The following is a 20,618-nucleotide window of genomic DNA, read 5'->3' as shown; positions in this document are numbered from 1 at the left end:
GAGAGGTGATTTTCTCATTTGGAGAAGTTTTCTGCGTATTCTCTTTGTAGTTATAAGTTGCACCCCATTCCTGTAGGTCAAAGAGCTGCCATTTGAATAGGCTTGCATGTAGATGGAGAAATATCTGGTTTGACCTGGGAAAACCAGGTTTAAGGTTAGCACAGGAGGTGAGAAGCTACCAGAGTTGCAGTAGAAGTTACAGCACTGAGGCAGAATGGCTCCCTGTGGACAGAGCTGAAAGATGAGTGCTGTCTCACAATCTGTTTCTAACTCCCAGCCCAAGAACCACTGCAAGCAGCAGCTCTTCTCATGTTTTTTCCTGTTTCCTCAGCCTCATGCAAATTCTTAGGTAGGTTCAAGCGCTTTGTCAGGCCCTGATATCCCTCCTGACCAGAGCTGAGCATCAAAAGCAAATTATATTTGCAGCTCTTCTATTGAGTTTTGCAGTCTACCCCAAGCACCATATTGCAGTAGCTACATGGTAGCAGTACCAAAGCCACATGGACTATATCAGATTTATCTCCAGACTTCCATTACAGACTTATAGATATACATAGTCTTACCATGGCCCCACACAATGCTCTCATCAGTTCTCTTCAATTTCCTCTGTGTCACTGTCCTTTCCCAAAGATTTAATGAATTCCATGACCATAGGAATTTGATAACATGAAGAAAAGAAATATTTTCCATTCCCATTTTCCTCAGAGACCTCCAAGACCTGTTAGATGTCTAGCCTGTGGGACAGACACATAAGAGACATCTCATACTCAAAACCAGGGAACCATTTTGAATATATCCTAACTCCCTTCTAACTCAGTTTCTTTTAATGGAAACCCCTCTGCTGAGTCACATCCGAGTGATGGGCAGGGGTTTGGCTGAGGGACACAACTGGAAATATGAGTGGACAAACATGAAAGGACACCGACCCAACAAGCATGCTTGAGCAGTCTCTACACTTGCTTTGGCTTCCTGTCAGGTGGTCATTATGCAGCGTTTTACTCTTAAGGTAGGCGCCCAGTTGCTCAACTTCATGCTGCTATAAGGTCCCATCTGACCTGTCCATTTCTGCAACCCAGAGGTAGGATCCTGGCACTGTTCCAGAGGGGGCGTCCTCTCTGGAGGCAAAGCTGTGCTGCTCATGTGTGTGCAGTGATGTGTGATGCCCCTGACACGCGTGGCTGGGCAGGGAGTCAGATCGGAGTCAGACTGCCACATGCCATGGCTGTCCCTGTGGTGGCTGGCACAGAGTGCACCAAGCCATGCTGCCATCTCCTGACCTCAGAACGTGACCTGGGAGTACAGCTGACTGTGTTGTCCTGCCACATAACCACACTGTGGAGGGCAAGCTGCTGCACTGAGGGGGAAAAAAACATCTCAGGACTGGCTGAAATAATGGGGAGGGATACATGCCCTAGGCTGGATTGTTTATTTGTCCTTTTGCATTTGGGCATAGACATCACTGGATGGGCCCAGTCAAGCTCATCCATATAAAACAATCCACACAACCTCCTTAGGGACTGTAAGGATGCCAGGGACATACTGCTTCACATCATTTCTTCTCAGGTATCATCTCCTGCCTCAGAGGTCTGAAGACAGATACATAGAAGTGGGGTTTGTTTCTACCGTGTGCAAAGTCAAGAGCAGCTTTGCCCAAATTCATGGACCTGGGAAGGTTCCAGCACTGCTGTAACCCTCCAGTCAGTCCTGCCAGGACTGGCAGCAGAAAGCCCTCTGAGAAGGGGGTGTGAAGGAGCCTCAGGAGAGGTGGAAAGAGGGAGGGACTAGCAAGGGAATTGGCTGAGTGAGGCAAGTCAGGTGAGGCAGTGAATGAATGTGTCATTACCTGAGCAACCACAAAGACAACAGCCCGTGTGGTTGCCCTTCCCAGCAGGAGTGTGTGCCCACACAGTGTACATGGATTGCTGCTGGGGATGAATCCCCTCCCAGGACCCAGCAGATGAGTCACCTTTGACTCAGGTCTTTGCAGTCCTCCTTGCTCCTTCTCGAGTTGTACTGCATAAAGGAGGCAAAATATGAATGACTCCTGCTAGTGTTTTTTCTTTGTGACTGCTAGTCTTGCTGTACACTGTAAAAATTTCACAGGGGCATTTTTTTTCTGGACAAAATTGCCTGCTGCTTGCACACATTGAGCTGTAAATCCGGTCTTTCACAGGAAAAAATAGCATCTATTTATAAGCATCCCATTAGGCAAGAACATGCTTCATTTTTTGTGGGGAGACCATTCTCCTGCCCACATGTTGAGGTATCTTGGAAGCAGTATGTAGCTCTTTGAGGACCTATTATTAATTTGAATTTATTGAGTGCTGGCAGACATGCATGGCGCTTTATGGTCACATAAGGGAACCCTTGTGGCTGAAATGTTTCAAGAGAAAATTCTCATGGAAAGGTGGAAGCCCTCTTGGCTTAAGGAAGTTGAAAGATTCTATTCTGGGTTTTGAAATGTTGGCCTCAGAAGCACTCTGCAAAAAAAAACTGATAAACACCAACAGGAGTAAGCAGGGACTTTCTCCTCTGCAATCACATAGCGAACATTTGCTACACTGATTCTGGTCTGCCTGAGCTGTCTGAGGAACACAAACATGCTGGGTACACAGAAATAAAATTTGGTTTCTTCTCACCTATATAGCCATGAAAAGACTTTATATTTCTCTTTCTGAAGCCAATGTGTAGATTTAATGTTTTCTTTGTTCTCCCATCAGTCTGTCCTGCCAAAAGGATGACAACTCCTGTAAGTCTGTGGCTGCTAAAAAAGGTGTAGTAATAAAGAAGAAGCACATTCCCAAAATATTTTATTTTAAATTATTTTTCTGTCACTCTGTTTCAGCAGGGATGAGCCAGAAGTCAGTTAATAGATGGACACTCATAAAATTCTGAGTCTGGGCTTGACACTACATAGTAGTAGACCATACAGACTGACACAAAATAACTAATTTCTTCTGTAAAACAAAACTGAGTGTTCTACATGGGTAGGTATGTCTGGGTTTCCTGGCTATCTATTTATGAGACATTTTTCACAAAATAAAATCTCATCAAACTCTTTACCTCACGAAGAAAGCCTTGAAATACTTAAAATGGCTAAATTGTTGTAAAGGTAAAGAGCAAACAGGCATGCTCCATTCTTAGATGGGAGGAGGCAGGAGAGTCAAAAGGGCCCCACACACACATGCTCTTTATAACTAGTGAGTCAATACCATGTGGGGTGGAGTCTAGAAAACCATCTTGCTAACCTTTTCCAGGTCCTGGAGCTTGGTGAAGGTGACAATGAATAAAACAAGAATCTGTTATGTTTGGGGAGGTGACATGGCAAACCATTGTAGTTGTTTTTTTCTTTCCCCTCCTACAGGTTAGATTACACTATAGAGAAAGAATTTACCCAAAGGCAGATAATGCTTAAACTATTTAGAAATAATTAATAGACATTAGAGTCATTGCATACTGTAGAAAACTGTGTCCTGAAAGACTACACAATAGCTTGCTTTGTTAGAGTAAAGGATGTTTGTTCAGGCTTAGTTGGTGCTTCCGACTACCTAATTACCAAGAAATGAGGTAGCTGTGCTCTTAAGGACTTCAGAAACACACACTGATGAATGCAACACAGGCCACATAATTTTCACAAAAACATGCAAATAAATTGGCAAATTAGTTTTGCAGGTGGGAGCAGTGGGTCTGTTTGCTTCTTTGAACGTCTTTCATGTTTTCCAAAAGATCAATATAGCATTGTATTGCATCCACAGAATCAATTCCTTCCTTTGATAACACCATGCATTGAAATAGAACCTTAGGGACAGCTGATGCCTCTGCTCAGAACACACCAGAGGGCCATGGACAGCAACAGGACCCTCCCTTACCACTCATGGGTGAGCACCATTCCTCTTTGGGACTGGTGGCAGCAGGAGGAAAGAGTGGATTCTCTCCAAACACCAAGTCCCCAAGGCAGTCCCATAAAACACAAAAAGTCATAGAATCATTATGATAATGATTATCATATAATCAATATAATTATATGGCTGGAAAACACCTCCAATATCATTGAGTAAAACCATTAACTTGACTTCACCATTCACCACTAAACCCTATCCCCAAGTGCCAAATCCACACACCTTTTGAACACTTGCAGGGAAGGTGATTCCACCACTTCCCTGAACATCTTGAGCATCCTTCCAGTGAAGAACTTTTTCCTACTATTCAATCTAAACTTCCCCTGATGCAACTTGAAGTCTTTTCCTCTCACTTGTTATGTGGGAGGAGATCAACCCCCACCTGGCTCCACCCTCCTTTCAGGCAGTAGTAGACAGTGGTAAGGTCCCACCCTGAGTCTCCTTTTCTCCAGGCTAAACAACCCCAGCTCCCTCAGGCGCTCCTCATATGATTTATGCTCCAGACCCTTTCCCAGCTTTGTTGCCTTTTAGACACCAGCACCTCAGTGACTTCTCGTAGCGAGGGGCCCAGAACTGGACAGAGAGTATGAGGTGCAGTCTGACCCATGCCAAGCATCTCCTCATGCTCATTTTGGCTGTCCATTCTCCCAGGGCATGAGAAGTGCTGCTGCTTGGCTGCTGGGAACCCTTGCACCCCAGGGACAGCGCAGCTGGCAGAAAGAGAAGCTGAGCAAGTCCCAGCTCCTTTCCTCGTTAAACAGCACCATGGGGGAGGAAGGGGATACATCCGCTCCTGAGGTTTTGCAGAGGAGGTTGGGAAACATCCCATTTTCCTCTGAGATTCCTTGCAGCTGCAGTTGTATGGCCCAACCATGTCCCACACTGGCAGCACAGCCCAGCCCAGCCCAGCTGAGCCTTTCTGTCGGTGCCGCTTCCTACCTCATGCTGCTCACAGCTCTGGCACACAAGCCTTGGTTTGGGTCAGAATGGGAAAGGTCTGTCCCTCTGAGCTGGGATGTAAACAGGAGCTTAGCCTTACAGCAGCTGTAAGCCAGCTTTCTGGATTTGCTCCTAATGTTTGCCAAATACTCTCTATTCACGGGAAGATGATGAAAAACATTTAGGTGAGTTTGTGGCTGTCTAGCTCCCAGCAAGCCGTAAATATTAGGGAAGGGAGAAAACCCAACCCCCAAACCCAAAAACCTGGACAACTTACAAACCTTCTCTAAGTAGAGGCTTGGTCTAATTCCTCTAGTTGGCGGGAGCAGAGCTTACCATTTCCCAGACAATCACTTAAGTGCATGTAGCCACTTTAACTGCTATGCCTGTTACTGCGCTGCGTTCCTGCCGGCCTGGTTGACATGGAGCAATGAAATTACCCAGGTCTGACATTACAGACCCAGACACTGCAGCCAGAGAATGAATGTAAAAGGCAATAAATACCCTGCTAATCTCTCCAGCAACACAGAAGCAATAGCAGCAGCACTTTGCTCCAGAAAACTCAAGATGGTGTTAATTAAGGCTTTTTTTTTTTCATTCTTAGAGTTCACCTCATCCCAATTTTTTGAATATACACATATATTGGCGTCCAAATGATTCATACTGCTAAAGTAGTAGTCCAACTTTTTCCCGAAACCTCAGGACTGTATCACTGCCTGTGACTCTGACAGGTCACTTAACATCCATCTGTTACTAAAGTCCCCATCTATGAAATAAGGTTGCCACACTGTACTGAATTCTCACCAATGGAGCGTCTCAGCACCTCTTCTTATGGAGCTGCTTTTAGGAGTGTAGCTATGCTCAGATGGCTTTCATGGCAAAGATTGCCATCCTTATGGCTAAGGCCCAAGTCCTTCTCTTGTGCCCTTGGTGCCCTCAGACATCCTCCTTTCCCATCCTTCTGCAGGGCAGGGCAGGAGCCTGGACTAAAAACCTGCCCGGCCAAGGAAGCAGCTGGGGTGCCCACTGTGCTGCTCATCTAGAGCAGGCTTGCTTGTGTGAAACTCAGTGTGGTCTCAGACTGCCTGCCACTCTGGCCCTCCTACACCAACATCTTTCCCTCTTACAGAACTTTTGGAAATGGAAAACAAAGGTTCAGGCTGTCTGGAATCCACACATGGCAGCACAGCAGGATGACAGCAGGATGATATCTATAAATATCAAAAAAGTAATGGCATCATTTAGCTTTCAGGGGAAGGCTTATTTATCTCTGAAAAGATTCAGAGATAAATAAGGGTTTCCATGCAGAGCAGAGCAATGGAGTAGATATAAAGCCTTGACAGGAAATTTTTTATACACAAAATAAGATTGTAAATTTCTGGTGTAAAGCTATGGATTCCATCCATGAGACAGTAAACTGGATGGTTCTGGTTTACATTCACTAGAGATTTTCCCTTTACAGCCATTTGGAATTGTGATGCTGGTAAAAGAAAGTAAGGGAGAGTGGCACGCCCCATCCCCAAAAGGACCAGCTGGTGTCTGGAGGCACGGCAGGAGACCCCAGACTGGAAAAGAGCCTGGCTTGCCATCCCAGGAGCTGCACCCATGACCAAGCACAGCACCTGGGAGAAGGGAGTGATGGCTCTGTGCAGCCTGGCTGTGCTGTGAGAGCTGCTTTGGGCACTGCTGGTAGTTTTGGATGGCAAAATAAAGAGCAGGATCAAGAAAAAGCCTAAATTCACTGAGCCTGAGGCTGGAGTTGGCATCCTGGTGTCTGCAGGCATGCCAGGCATGCAGAGGGTCATCAGCTCTGAGCTAGAGAATGGTCTGGGCTATGATTAACTAGCAGAGCAGATGCACCCTTGTCCCTGGAACAGTGATGGCAGATATTCCATGGAGATGCATAAAGCTGGTAAATAACCTTCAGGAGACAGAGCTTGATTCTCATCCCACTTTCTGTACTCTGTTAGCAGTAAGACACACCTCCTGGAGGCCCAGTGACTCAGAAAGTGTCCCAAAACTGTGAAGAATCTGTCCCCACCCTGTACCAACAGAAAGGTACTGAATGTATGACAGCAACCACTGGGTTTCTCAGACAGAGAGGGAAACCCTGTCATGAGAATATAAGAGGAATGTCAGGCCAGCTGTCCTTGTAAAAATTAAGCAGACAACAGATTGAACAGTGTCTACTGGAAATCCCCAGAAGTTGACTCCAAGAAGTTCATTGCAAGCATCGCCTGTCCCCTTCTGTAATACCACTTCAATTTGCATTAAGTAGCATCTCATGCCACTGAGGTCAATGAAGCAATCCCTGTGTTTGGGACCAAAACAAAACAAAACAAACCACAAATAAAACAAACAAACAAAAGCACCCTCAGCCCCCAAAGAAACCAGCCAAACCTCAAAACAAAACAACAACCAAAATACCCCAAACAAATCAAAACCCTAAACAAAACAAAGCAGAAAAGGAAAGGGAAAAGAAAAGAACAATCCCAAACAGTGATTCTCCATGGGGCAACAAAAGGGATGCGAGAAACATCATTAGTTTTTGGATGCAGGTTGAGTTAGATAAAGCTCTAAGTGTTTGTGCTGAGGCATGCTGGCATTGAGGGCTCTACATCAGGAGAGCAGATGTGCTCCAGCTGAGACAGTCTGGAGTCAGGGCAGGGGGATTCTCTGTGATTCCCTCCTTGGGTAGGTAGAAGAGACAGTGAGACAAAGGCAGAGAGAAGAAGGGATCCTGCAGGGGTTAGCTAATCATATAAAGAAAGGACATGCTCTGGTCTTCTTCCCAGGATGTGTCCAGTGCTGTCACTTAAGAAGAACCTGGAATGCAAGTCCAGATGATACCTAAGGACATTTACAGTTGTTGTAAGGACACTCACTGGTCTACTTTGACTCAGAGCTGAACATATACACGAGGAGCTAATAAAACACATTCGCTGTCCTGAAGAAGTTTTGGTCCAAATGCACATGTCAGGGCAAGGATGGGAAGAGAAATGAAGGTCAGACAAGCCTTGTGCCCACCCAAGCCTTGGAAGGGGTACACTTAGGGAAGAAGGGATTCCTGTTGCTCTCAGGCTGGTGCACAGTTACAGCCTGTACCACTTTGATGGAAAAACTCTATTGGAGAAGTAATGTCTGGCCTCTGAACTCCTTGGAACCAGATGATGAGTCTGGAGTCATCATGGAGTTTTGTCCAGGTAATTTTAGTTTTGTGTTTAGTGGGAAAAAAATGGGTGTAGGTAAACTTGTTAACGGAGTATTTCTATCAAGTTAAAATTATACATCTATAGACCACCATGGTCACCCATTGCTGCTGCACCCAAGCAAAAGAAGTGACTTGAGGCTTACAAGGTCCCTTCAACTTAGTGATGGTTGAGCAGCCCTGATTTACACTGTGGAAACTGAAGGACCAGAGGAAAAGTCAGACTTTGTAAAAGCCATTTTAAGGAAAGCAGGTTCCATATCAATTAATTTTGCACTCTGGGTTAGCTCCCCAGGCCCTTGGTGGTCCCACATCTCTTCTCCAGTGCAGAGTAAAAGAGAGATTTTCCCTCTTGTCCTGTGCTGCTGTTAAGCTCAGCAGAGATTAGGGACCTGGTAATGCAGGTGCAAGCCAGAGCAGTCCCAGGCGAGTGCCTTGGGTTTGGCAGCGCTGAGATTTGCTCCGTTGTGCAAATGGGTTCCCAGGACACAGCAGGCTTCCCACTCCTTATTCAGGCATGGCTTGTCCTGGGCTGACCTGGATGCAGCAAGTGAGAAAAATAGCGGACGGAGCCTTGCTAAATCCTGGGCTCTCTTTGAACTGCCAGCCCAGCCTCCTCTGTACCAGCATGTTCCATTGAGAGGATGTGGACAAATATATCTGTGCTGAGGAGTGGCAGAGGCTGCAGTCTGCATTTAGAAATGCTGAGCAGTGTGTTTTTCTAAGCTGGCTAATTAGTATGGGCCTGAAACTAACGGCTGTGTTTAACTGACAAGGCAATATGCCCTTCACCCATCCCTTGAGATGTCAGGAGAATTATTCCTTTCAAAAAGCGTGCCTGTTAACTCGTTCCTCTCTATCCCCTTTGATCTTTTCAATATAAGCCTCTCCCTCTGCACTTCATTTCTCCCTGTGGAGGAGACCATGAAAGCAAACCGTGCTGATTTGCAAATGGCTCTTCCTCCCTTGCCTGCTGGCCTGCATGGCTGTGTGTCCTGTGCCAGGGACCCTGGTCTCATGTCAGGAGCTGGGGAAAAGACAGCACTGCCATCATCACAAAGTGTCACGGCTGGTACAATCCCAAAAAGATGCTGTTAGAGGAACTGAACTGCTGCAGATGCCTCTGTCCTTCTCCAGCGCAGTGAGGAGATCAGGAAGACACAATGATTCAGCAGGCACAAATTTCCTCCCAGGTTATTCCGCTGGGCTCTGGATAAAACTAAAATCAATTACCTGGCCTTTAAATGGGAAGGAGGATAGAGTTTTCCGAGTAACCTCCTTATGATCCAAGTACTGTGCAATCCTAAAGCAATATACACCCATATATCCAGATACTTGTGATTTTTCCCCACACCAAGATCCTTGTTATTACTTGATGAAACCAGAGTCTAAAGTGGGAAATAAACAAAAGGAAATAGTGGGAAAGAATCAAAAGGAATATAGAAATAAACGGACACTGATATTTAGGGCCAAATTTTGACCTCAGTTTGAAGGGCTCTGTATAACAGTAGGAAATGTATGTGGATATCTGCAGTTGCATACATTCTTGGGTATATCCAAGAATTGAGAAGTTAATTGCCACACTGGCAAATGCTGCACTTCTCAGTGTTGGTACGAGTAGTGAACATGGACTTGCACAGGAGTCAGAGGAAGTTTTCAGTGTTTAGGTTGCCCTTGAGATACAAGAGGCATAATTTTGCAAGATAAATGTTTATCTTTTGCATTTCCAGAAATATGCTTGAAGAGACTCTCTTCCCTCCCACAAGGGTTTGTTTGGCACTTGAAGAGACTCACTTGCTTTGCATTTCCAAATACAGATGCCTCTAGTTTGGCTTGCATATCCAGGCAATGGGCTAACAGTATCTGTATTCCAGAAATGCTGAGCACTTCTCCACATTATTTACAGTTACTGCAGGATGCAGATCTTTAGGTCTTCACAAGGTCAAGTCACCCGGACTTAAAACACTGCAGCATGGAATTACAGTCCTATTTTGAGCCACCAACATTTTTGTTAATTCTGTTTCAAGCCAGCAATTGTCTGCAGTATCATACCAAATTAAAAAAAAAAAAAAAGAAAGAAAAAAAGAAAAAAAGAAAAAAAAAGAGGCAGAAAAATGTAAGGGAGTTAAAGAGGTTTGGCTGTGATTAACATTACTAAGCATTGTGCAGCAAAAGGAGATGGCTTCAGGGACAAGTGACCCTTGTGACAGATTTGCCAAGTCACAGGATGTGAATGTTTTTTGAAGGCACCTACTATGTATTGCAAAGGACTGATGTGAAAAAGTGCATGCTGTCCCTAGACTAAATAAGAGTCCCTCTGTTTCCAACCTAGAAAAGACAGAAAGAAAGACTGAAAGGAAGGGAGAGAGAGAAAAAGCATGTGACAGATGAAAGCACGTCCTCAAAAGTCAGGGCAAAGTGTCCTTACTTCAGCAAATGCTCTGGCGTAACTTCATAATGAAATAATCCTGCTATCTGATACTGCCTAAGAAATAAACAGTGTTTTTATAAAGTTCTTGCCCATTTCACAGCACTTCCCTGTGACACTGTAATAAAGTAGGTTGCAGCAAGTATCCTGCATGCCATGCCTCCAAATGTACCAGTTAATTACTGAGCCCTTTAAACTACTAACAAGACAAGCCTTGTTCTTTCAACCTATTGCTTTTTGCCAAAAAAGAAAAAAAAAAGAAAAAAAGGAAAAAAAAAAAAGTCATTGGGCAAATAAATCTTTCCAGAGAAAACAGATTTGTTTCCAAATCAGTCAACTGTGCTGAACTGGAAAGGAAGAAATGTTATTTTTTCCAGGATGAAAGCAAAACAAGATCTCTCCCTGTTTATCCTGTCTCACCCTTTTCTAAAGAAGGTCAGTTTAATTTCTTCATTACTTTTTCCTGCTGTGTTATTTATCTTGAAGTCTTCTAGTCTTTTTCAATTCCACTGTCAAAGCCCAGCCTAGTTGGTCCAACACAGGAGTGCACTGTGCTTTGCTCTTCACAGCCATGTGAAGATCCTGAATAGAGCTGGGTGAACTGTAATCACCCAGACATTCTCCTTTCTTACTTGCTTTCTCCATGCTCCTGAAAAAAAACATAAATCTCAAGCATTTATTGTTGACTTAGTTTCTTTTTAGCATCTTATTCATTACAGATGCTCCAAAGCCTGTGAAAACAATCACAAATTCAGTCTGCCCCAGCCCTATGTGTTGTGCTATGATGAAACACAAATCTTTGTACCATAAGCATCTTCTAATACTGGTGCCTGGGACTGAGTTTGGAAGGAAGGAATGTCAGTACAAATACAAAACAATATATTAAGCCTGAGAAAAGAGCTTTGCTGCCCTTCAAACCAGTAGCGTTTGATCTTTAACTCAGAAGGAGCCTAGGGCAACTCTTGGGGAGGGGGGGGGACAACATTTCAGCTCCAGTCAGCAGAGGCCATCATATTTGCCTGTGCCAGCCCAGCTAGAACACAAGTGGTGTTTTGCATGCCACAGAGTTAAATGCAGAACTGATGTACATATCTTTAAATAGCCATGGTCTGTAAGAGAGAGTCATTAGATCAGTTTGATCTCCTAGATGACACCTTAAGGAAAGAAAAATGCATCCTGCTGAATTCTCCTCTAAGTGTTCTCATTGTGCTGGGTTGGTTACACCAGTTTAACCTCTTCTGCAGTCACGTACACTCCCCTGGCTTTGGAGCATCAGCAGAACAGCCTGAAGGGAGGTATATGCCACCTGCCTTATGCAGGTCTGGGAGTGAAAGGCTCTGACACAGGATCAAGTGCCCAAGCCTTATCTGCAGCCCCTTCTGCCTTGTGTTACCTCACTGCTGCCTCGGGCGCTGCACATGCAGACTGCACACCAGGAGCAGGGCTTGGGAAGGGATGACTTAGGCACCGTACCCTGACCAGGTGCCTGTGCCCCAAATGTGTCTGGGCAAGTCCAGAGGCAAACCAGGTTCATGCAGTGCACACACTGGAGAAGCTGGGAGAGCCACCACAGCTAAAGGCTCTTGATGAAGCCCTCCAGTGATATCTTGAACCCATAGGTGAATTCAGTTCTCAGCTTGATCTCTACACAACTCTGGTCACAGTCCTGTGGTACTATGAAATGTGCTACTTTTAAAACCAGAAAACTGCAGGATGTGATATATGTCAATGTCTGTAGGATCCCGTGGCTTTGCTAGCAAAATGAGCAGCAATTTCACATCTTGTTTTTGCAGCTCTAGTTCAAGTGCCAACATTAGGTCCCGCAGTCCTTTCAAAACAAACCAGTGCTCCTTCAAGGCACTCTTTGGTCTCTAGTCAGATTCTATCTACTGTCCCAGAGCTGCTACTGGATTTAATTTACCACGTTGTTCTTCATTTGCCCAGACACTAGAAGATCAGTTATGAATTTTGCTCTTTCCCAATTTTTGGTGGCCCAGAATGCAGACCTTCCTACACCCACTGTTTGATCAGAAATGCTTTCCATCTTTCAGTGTTTGTTCCTTTTAAAGGTGATGTGGGGCTTTCTGAAGTTACCTGAGTACTCCTGCTGGAGTGAGAACTTTTCAGGATGTAGTCAACTGCTTATTTCCAAGGGAAATGTCATCCCAGGAAGCACAAGTACTCTTTCTTGAAGTCTGCATTTCCCAAGGTGCAACACCTCTGTCAGAGAGAAGTTTCTACACACAGGTTTCTCTGGCACACAGGTTTCTACTAAAATTAATTGTCTTGGTGGTCCTTTCTCTAAACTGGATTCTGAGATGAGAACTGATCCCATAATACCAAAGGCATTTGGAAAATACCACCAGGCACCCACTGCTGGGATGTACAGACTGTTGTTAAATGTCAACTGACCCATTCTGCTGACTATCATGGGAATGTATCCACACTCCATCATCAGTGTTTTCAGTTCTCTGGCTCCCTGAGACCTCTGGGGTTTGTCATTTTGAATTATTGTTAATATAAAAGAAACTATTTCCACAAAAGCAAATGGAGTGGCTGTGAAAATTGTCACACTCCCATTGAAGTCAACAGGAGTTACCTGAGTGGGAACAGATGGAACCTGCTTTTTCTTTATAACCAGTGTTTATTCATTCCCTCTAGGTGCCCCTAAAAGCTTTACACTGCCAATCTTTCTCTAGATAGATGTAACCCAGCCTGCATGAAAGCAGCATTTGCCAGCTGGGCTTCCAAGAAATTACAGTGCACAAATAATTACTCTAGAGGAGAACAGCCTTGGCAGCAACTACCTAAGTACTGGAGAAATGCAAGTAGTCAAAGGGCAAGGCTTTGGAGAGCACTGCCGCAAACTATCTGGTGGAGCGTGTTAGAGAGACATTCAGCAAATGTGACTGAGGCCTCTGATTCCCTGCCAGCTGCCAGGTTTGGAATTACAGCCATAGCAATTAGCCACGATTACTTCCCGATGTTGTTAAGTACAGTGCAAAGATCACCAGTTGTAGTAGTTTCTTTTTGTGATATTTAAGTGCAGTGCCAGAGAGGAGTATCAGATCTCACGTCTGAAGACCAGGGATGCGTTGGCAGGTGTGCCCAGGGAAGAGACAGGAGGATCAATATTTACTGTTTATGCTTAGCAGGTCCCCCTCTAGACATGCACTGGCCATATCTGTTAAAACATTATTGAATGGCTAAATAAAGATAATAACCCTAAGTAGTGCTGAAGAGGTTACAAAGTCATCCCGTGACTGTAGTAGTCCAGCCAGTTGCCCCGTAGTTTGACCATAACCTATTCCCTTATCAAAAGCATGAAGAAAAGATCTATTTTGTTGCACAACTAAAAGCAGTAAATGTTAATAAATTATTGGGCTTTGCTTAGAACTTCTGTCCACCTTTGGAATGGCACTGGTTAAGACTGCTAAGATCTCACAGACAAAATTGATGAGCAAGTGTCAAAACTATATGATCTGTATATGATCTGTATGAGCACCCTTCATATCAGGTTATCAAAAACATGTTTCCATCTGAGGTCCTTTGGGGATCATACCGAAAACTAGGAGAGAGCACCTCTCTAGGCAGCTTGGGATACTGGTTGTTAATTGCCACATCAGTAGTAACCTATGCAACATTGTTATTTGAAGCAGGGGTAAACAAAATATTCTAAGCTCTCTGCACCTTAATTTTGTGTTTCAGGTTTACAATTTCAGTGAGTATAGGATGAGGGCTATTTACTCTGCTGTGTAAAACCATCATAAACAGTCTTTTTCCTCTTCATTTAAATACTCCCATATTCCTACCTCATATCCTCAAGGCTTTTCTGAAGACTGAGAAGTAAAGATAGTGAAGATAAGCTCTGTGTGGAAAGATGAATCAGTTCAGCAGACCATGTTGGAAGACTTGCTTATCCCTGTTGACATCAAAACCTGTTGAAATGTCAAAGTGTTCGCCCAGAGACGCCGTGACTCCAGTCATGCCTTGTTGGCAAAGTGTGAAGTTGAGGTGTTTGAGCCCCAGCTGTTGTGGGCTGTAAAAACAGTCAATGCACACAGAATTACTACTTTTAAGACCCTGCCAAATAATGTACCATCAGTAAAAATCCAAAGTTTTCTTGAGTACCTTGGCTGCTGGACACCTGCTGTGCAGGAGGTGTGATGTAGAGCTGTTCAGTTACAGGTGATCACAGGAGGCAGAATCCTTGTTTATCTTCCCCAACAGAACAGATGTGACTTACAATCAGACTTTGGCTAAATGATTAGGAAAGAGCATTTTTGCCAGATCAAATGAATGCCCATGGAAACTAACCGTGGCAGACATTAATTCAGTTAAACATTTGAACTAATCCTCTCTGAAATTCTTTTGGTACTTTTTATTCAGCTTTAATTGTTTCATGAACACACAACAGTTTAAACAGGGCCTTAGAACCTATGTCAAGCCCATACAGTTCATTTGATACAATTTAATTTGACCACTTGAGAGGCATAAACATTCTTAGCATGTAAATTAAAGGCGTCTCTGGAAGGCATTCAGCTTTTTACTAAATGTTGTTAAGAAGTAGACAGAAGCCAAACAGAGGACTGTTGTACAGAGTCAGTAATCTGATATTCTGCTATCATAACCATGAAGCTCTTTTTCACAGTAAAAACACCTAAGACTTGAGATTCCAGGATGAGGTGATTTTTTAAATATGAAAGAGTAGATGCTTTGTTCTTCCATAATTGGCAGGAAAGAAGTCTTGCTGAAGTTTGCGAAAGTTTCACTTACGCAAGATTTGGAGTTATACTGCTCCCTTACAGGACACAACCTTGTAAATTATTGTTCCCAATGTTACTAAAAACTGTGGGGTAGTGTAAGGTTAGCAAGTACAGAGCAAACTGTTTGATTTTCTGTGTCTTCTCTGGAGACAGGAGAAATCAGTGGATAAAAAAAATATAGAAGATATTCTCTTAGCTCAAGTAGGAACATTTTAACTCTACACCAAGATGAAGGCTCCAATTTTCCTTAAGTTAAATTGAACAAAAAGGCTTCAAAGACTTGTCTGCATCTGTATTGTTCCGGAAATAAAGATAATCCTATGACTTCCCAGCAAAGTTTGCTGTAATGAAAGTGTGGGCATGCACAGCTCAGGGAAAAACCTTGTGCACGCACTAGGAGGTACAGAGCAGCCTTTGCAAGGATAGCAATGCCTTCAGGTTCCTGATTTCCTCTTGGTCTGTCCCTGCTAACCAGCATAGCTGGAGAGATACATCTGCTTCTGAAAATCCCAAGCACCTGCAAAGCAGAGTTGCCAAAAAGGATTGACACCTATAAGGTATAAAGGCCACTGTGGGCCAGCCTCACAGGAGTTCTGGATCTGCTCAGGAGAAGCAGCTTGGAGGGTGAACAAAATGCAGTTTGTACATTTGGCCTCTGGTAGGTTTGGGTATGGGAGAAGTGAGACACATGTAGGGGTGCTTCAGCCTCAGGCAAAGTGATTAGTGAGGGTATCTAGGGGCAATTAGACTTCTGGTTTAAATGCTCAGCACGGGCTGAAAGACAGGATGAATCTTGTTTCCAGAGTTCACAAAAATACCTAGGTAAGCCAGTGGTTACCACTTTGATTTATTATGCAAAGACAAAGAGAAAGGGGAAAACCAGGAAATAATAATAATCTGCCTTCTGAGCTGCTTTAAGTAAAAGTGAAACGACATTTGTCAGTCAGACATTTGGAGAGCAAACTCAGCACAATGTTGAAAACTGGGAGTTGAAAAATTTGGGAAATTGTGTCCATCAATTTAGCTGCTGTTCTCTTCTTAAGAACCTTTTCTTGCCTGCTTTGGAGCAATTTGTGACTTATATTTTGCTACCAATAAACACCAAATGAGTGGTAGCAGCACAGTTTGTCCACAGAAATGGCTGTGGATATGCTCCAAAATGGTCCAGACTTCCTAGAAGCTTATCTAAACAAACAACTATATCTTGATGTAGCTTCTCACCCCCAGATTAGGGTCTCCATTTTCTACCCAGACATAGTCTATTTTTCTGTAGGTCTGGATGGGTGGATTTCTATCCCTGAGTAGGGGAAAGATGAAGGGGAATGTGCACTTATCTACTTTGGCCAAGGGAAGAGCAGGAGTGGTGTCCTTCAAGGATAGGTACAGGGTGGATTGCATAGAGAGATGGAGCTCAGGGAGCTGCAGAACACAGGAAGGCTGACTTTGAGGGTCTGGGACAGCCAAGGTTAGAGGGGCAGGTGGAAAGAGTAGGAAGTGAATGGAATAACAAAGTTACAGTGGTTTGGGAGGCAGTGATACAGCAGAGGCAGGATGGAGCAAACTCTGAGATAAATGCTGAAGACACGTTAGAAAGGGTCGGTGGGGCTGAGAACAGCAGGTCAGGAATTTACAGGCTGGGACTGGAGGATAAGGGAGAGAAAAAACAAAATGGTCTGGTGTCTCAGAGGGAACAGGCCAAGGACAAAGAAATCACAGGGTAGCTCTCTCCTTCCCCACCTTTAATAGGAATTATTTTTATGAGAATGACGTGATTGTATAGGATCTCTTTACCCACTGCAAACCCATGAGAAAATCTGCCCACTACAGTCTCTTTTTACTTTGACCCTTGTGTGTTAATTTAATTACTTTTAATTAAAATATTTTAATTTTCAAAGGGCTTTTAGGAGAGCAGTACTACCAGTGACCTATGGGAACAAGAAGACTATCTGGAGGTATTTATCAGTCCAAGGTAGGCCTGCTCTACAGACACCTCTGAGACTGCAGGGAACATATAGTGCTTGCTGCTGCTAATTGCAAACTCACTCAGCAGCAAAAGCACAGAGCTCAGTTCAGGCTGCAAAAACTCAAATGAGAGCTTGAGCAACCGGAACACCTTGCAGCACGGGGGTCTCATTCTTTGGACAGGGACTTTTAATGCTGTTTCAGATCCCTGGGGGTACCCAAGAGGTCTGATCAGCCTGACAAATACCACAGAGGTCTTAAATGCAACATATCCCTTTGGAAGAAAGAGGTGAAAGACATACAGGACATGTTTTGGCATATCAGATAGCACTAGATGCCTCTGCATGAGTAAGCTGTGCTTGTATTTTCTATAACATTCCATTCTCTACTGCTAAAGAAGAGAAGGCAAGGGCCACTACCAAGGCAAAGCAGCACAAACTGACTCCTGCCCCTTCTTTAGGGCTTGTGCTCTCCTGTCTAGGCTGCTTGGTCTAAGATCTCATCTGAACAACATGTAGTTTTCCTGTGATTCTGAGAGAAAAATGCTTCTTTCTGTTTGTTGTCTTTTCCAGTGGGAAGCGTGTGAAATACCCTGACAGCTGTGCCTCACTCACCTAAGGGATGTTTTTCCAGAATGCTCACAAAGACACATCACAGCCTGGGGGTATGCTATTAGAGCGTGAGTGTGAGGACACAAAGCCTCTTGGGCATGGTGGAGGACTGTTTTGCGTAGAGGGAGCCAAACCTGGAGCATTCAGACCTATCCTGCATTTGGGAGAGCTCCATGGGATTTCTTTTCAGAGCAATAAGTATTTGGGATCAGCATGTGCATGACCTTTGGTCAGCTGATACAGACCACTGCTAACATCTGATGACATTTCAGGTCTGAAATGAATCACTGCCATTGCTGTCCAGTTTTCTTACTGCAGTCAGTCCCACTGAACAAACACTCGGTTGTTTGGCTAATCGGGTAGCAAAAAAATAGAAAAGAAAAGCAAAAGTGGTTGCTTAAGAACCACTGCTTTTTGAGGGCTTGGGATTTCCATTGCTTTTGCTGGTCAGCAAAAGCTGCCGAGCAGAGCCAGCCGGCTGTGCCCCCCTGTGCTGTGCTGTGGGTTTGGGTTGGAGCGTGTTTCCTCACATCCATAACCCGGCCGTGAGAACGAGCTGCTCTGCCCTGCAAACCCCGCCCAGCCCGCCTCCCCGAGCTGCATGTAGCTCTTGGCCTGCTCTCATTTTGGCACCACTTCCACTGCAGCCCTCAATTTAATGCAATTATTAAATCTAAGATGAATACTCTGTAGGATACTGCCATCAAATCCTAGGCTGCAGGTTGGGGTCTCAAGAGATGGTGTTGCCAGTCCTCATGCCCAGAGAGTCAAACATACCCCATTCTACCCAAAATTATGTTTATCCAACTTGCTCCCAAAGCCTCCAGCCTCAGAAGGAGCCCTGGTAGCTCTGTAAGTGCCAGACCCACAGCAATGGCACAGGGAGCCACAGTGTTCCCTGTGCTCACAAGCTGCTGCTCTGGGAATCAGGAGGACTAGGCATTGCTTCCCAGTGCACTTCATGATCCAACACCTGGTGACCCTTACAGACTACTCAAACTTAGGAAAGAAGAAATGATAACATTGACTTTACCATGACAAACCACTAGTATGAAAAGCATTTTTCATAAAGATCTACAGACTAAAAAATTCCTATTACCAGCATCTAACAGTGTTAACAATTTTAAATAGTCACTATTATTAAACTCACATAATAACTAATTTAAATGTCCTTGGAATACAAAGCCTCATATAACTAATTTTTAATGGAAGGGAAATTTTAGGGGACTGGTCCCCTTTCTCTGACTTCCTTAAGATTTTGGCTGCAAGTTGCTGGATGGCAAGGGAGGCAAATTTCTGCTCTTTGGTGTATTGTTTTTACTCCATCTCTAAAGGACTTCAGCAGGAAAGCAAATGATTCTTTCTCATAATCAGCTTACTTAATTCCCTGTCTGATGGACAGTCTGTAGCCAGCTGTCTCCAAGTAAGAACCAATGAGCATGGTGAGAGCACAGGGTCATCGTACACACACTCCTTTGCCTTTCTGACCGGGAATTTTTTCATGGTCCTGGGGATCTTCAAGGTGTTTTTAGAAAGAAGGCTTCAAATGCATCCCTGACTCCTTCTTTTTCAGAGAAAGCCACAATTACATGGGCAGAGAGTATATAGTGAAGGTTTTTGACTGCCAGGCAAATGGAGAGAAGATCTGCAGGAACACTTTTGTTTGTGTAGCTTGGGTTATTTAATCTGGAGTGTCCTTTAACTCAACTGCCCTGTCCTCCTCTCCACCAGTGTGCACAGAAGAATGGGGCTCTGGGGGGACTTCCACTTCCCCCACACAAGAATTTTGCCTCTGACATGTATGAGGAGTAGGAACAGGACTGCAGCAATAAATAAATACCAAAGTGATTAAAAACAAATGTGTGAAACATTATTAATGATACACTGGAGAGAATGGAAGTGTACTATGCCAGAAACACCATCAGGAACAGAACAGATATCAAGGGCTACACAGTCTGATGTTAAAACAGCTGAAGGGGACAAAGCAGTGATTTACTATGCAACATCTGAGCCTGCAGCTGGCTGGTTCAGGGTTGATTAGGAGTTGCTTTTAGAAATAGCAGGTCAGGTCAGACTTGGGTCTGTGCAGGTAACATACCTCTGTCAACAGGATCTGCCATTTTTGCCTTGTTCTCAATATTCAGCATGCCCCCTGCCCTTCTTCCATCATGTTTTCTATCCTCACAGCTCTTGGAGAAGTTTTGACAATTTTCAGGCCATATGTCCTTGCTTTGAAAGCGTTTCTGGATAGACAGCTGGATTGTCTGGGTGCCCAGCAAAGCCCTCTATTGTGCAAGAATTTGGTGATACAGGGGGCTCTCCTTTCTATAATTTTTCCCATTTTTCCACTGATATATTTGAAGTGCAACCACCACATATGCAGTGCTTTACTCCAGTAAGTAATTATGTGACAGCTCCTGTTCTGAGCGCTCATGCAGCCACGTGCAGACAGAGAAGGAAAAAATTCATTTGCATACAGAGCAAATATTTTGTCATCACCTGCTGTTCATCCTAATGAGATTTTGCCAGACTCATTAGAATGATTCCACGCTTCTTAATACCCACTGGGATTGCTTTATTATTTGATGGAGTCAACAGTTGGGATATGCCACAGTGTCTCTGCATTCAGGTCTCTTGAAACCTGTGAAGGCAGCTAAACAAAGGCAGTGAATAACAAGTTTTGTTTCCTTCTTTCTCCCAAGATGTCTTAACGCTGACACCAGTGACTCATGAGCACCACAGTTAAAGGGATCTCTTTATCAGCCCACACCCACTGGCTTCTGGAGACAGTAGGCATCTTTTCAC

The 20,618-nt window shown here is 44.2% G+C and overlaps 1 long non-coding RNA gene across 2 annotated transcripts in view; it reads left to right on the top strand.

Moving 5' to 3' along the window:
* The first annotated feature begins 10,770 nt into the window (after positions 1-10,770).
* Positions 10,771-20,618, top strand: part of LOC102065644 (uncharacterized) — a 28,566-nt gene continuing 18,718 nt past the window's right edge. Inside the window, exons 1-3 of one of the 2 annotated variants that reach the window (XR_003380460.2) lie at positions 10,794-10,909; positions 17,136-17,209; positions 17,775-17,866. This is a non-coding gene — a long non-coding RNA (uncharacterized LOC102065644). Of the gene's footprint in view, positions 10,910-17,135; positions 17,210-17,774; positions 17,867-20,618 lie in introns of both variants that reach the window. The other variant, XR_271107.4, reaches the window with a different exon arrangement.

The sequence above is a fragment of the Zonotrichia albicollis genome, chromosome 2 (assembly GCF_047830755.1).
Source record: "Zonotrichia albicollis isolate bZonAlb1 chromosome 2, bZonAlb1.hap1, whole genome shotgun sequence".
NCBI lineage: Eukaryota > Metazoa > Chordata > Aves > Passeriformes > Passerellidae > Zonotrichia > Zonotrichia albicollis.
This window is presented reverse-complemented; position numbering and strand designations above follow the sequence as displayed.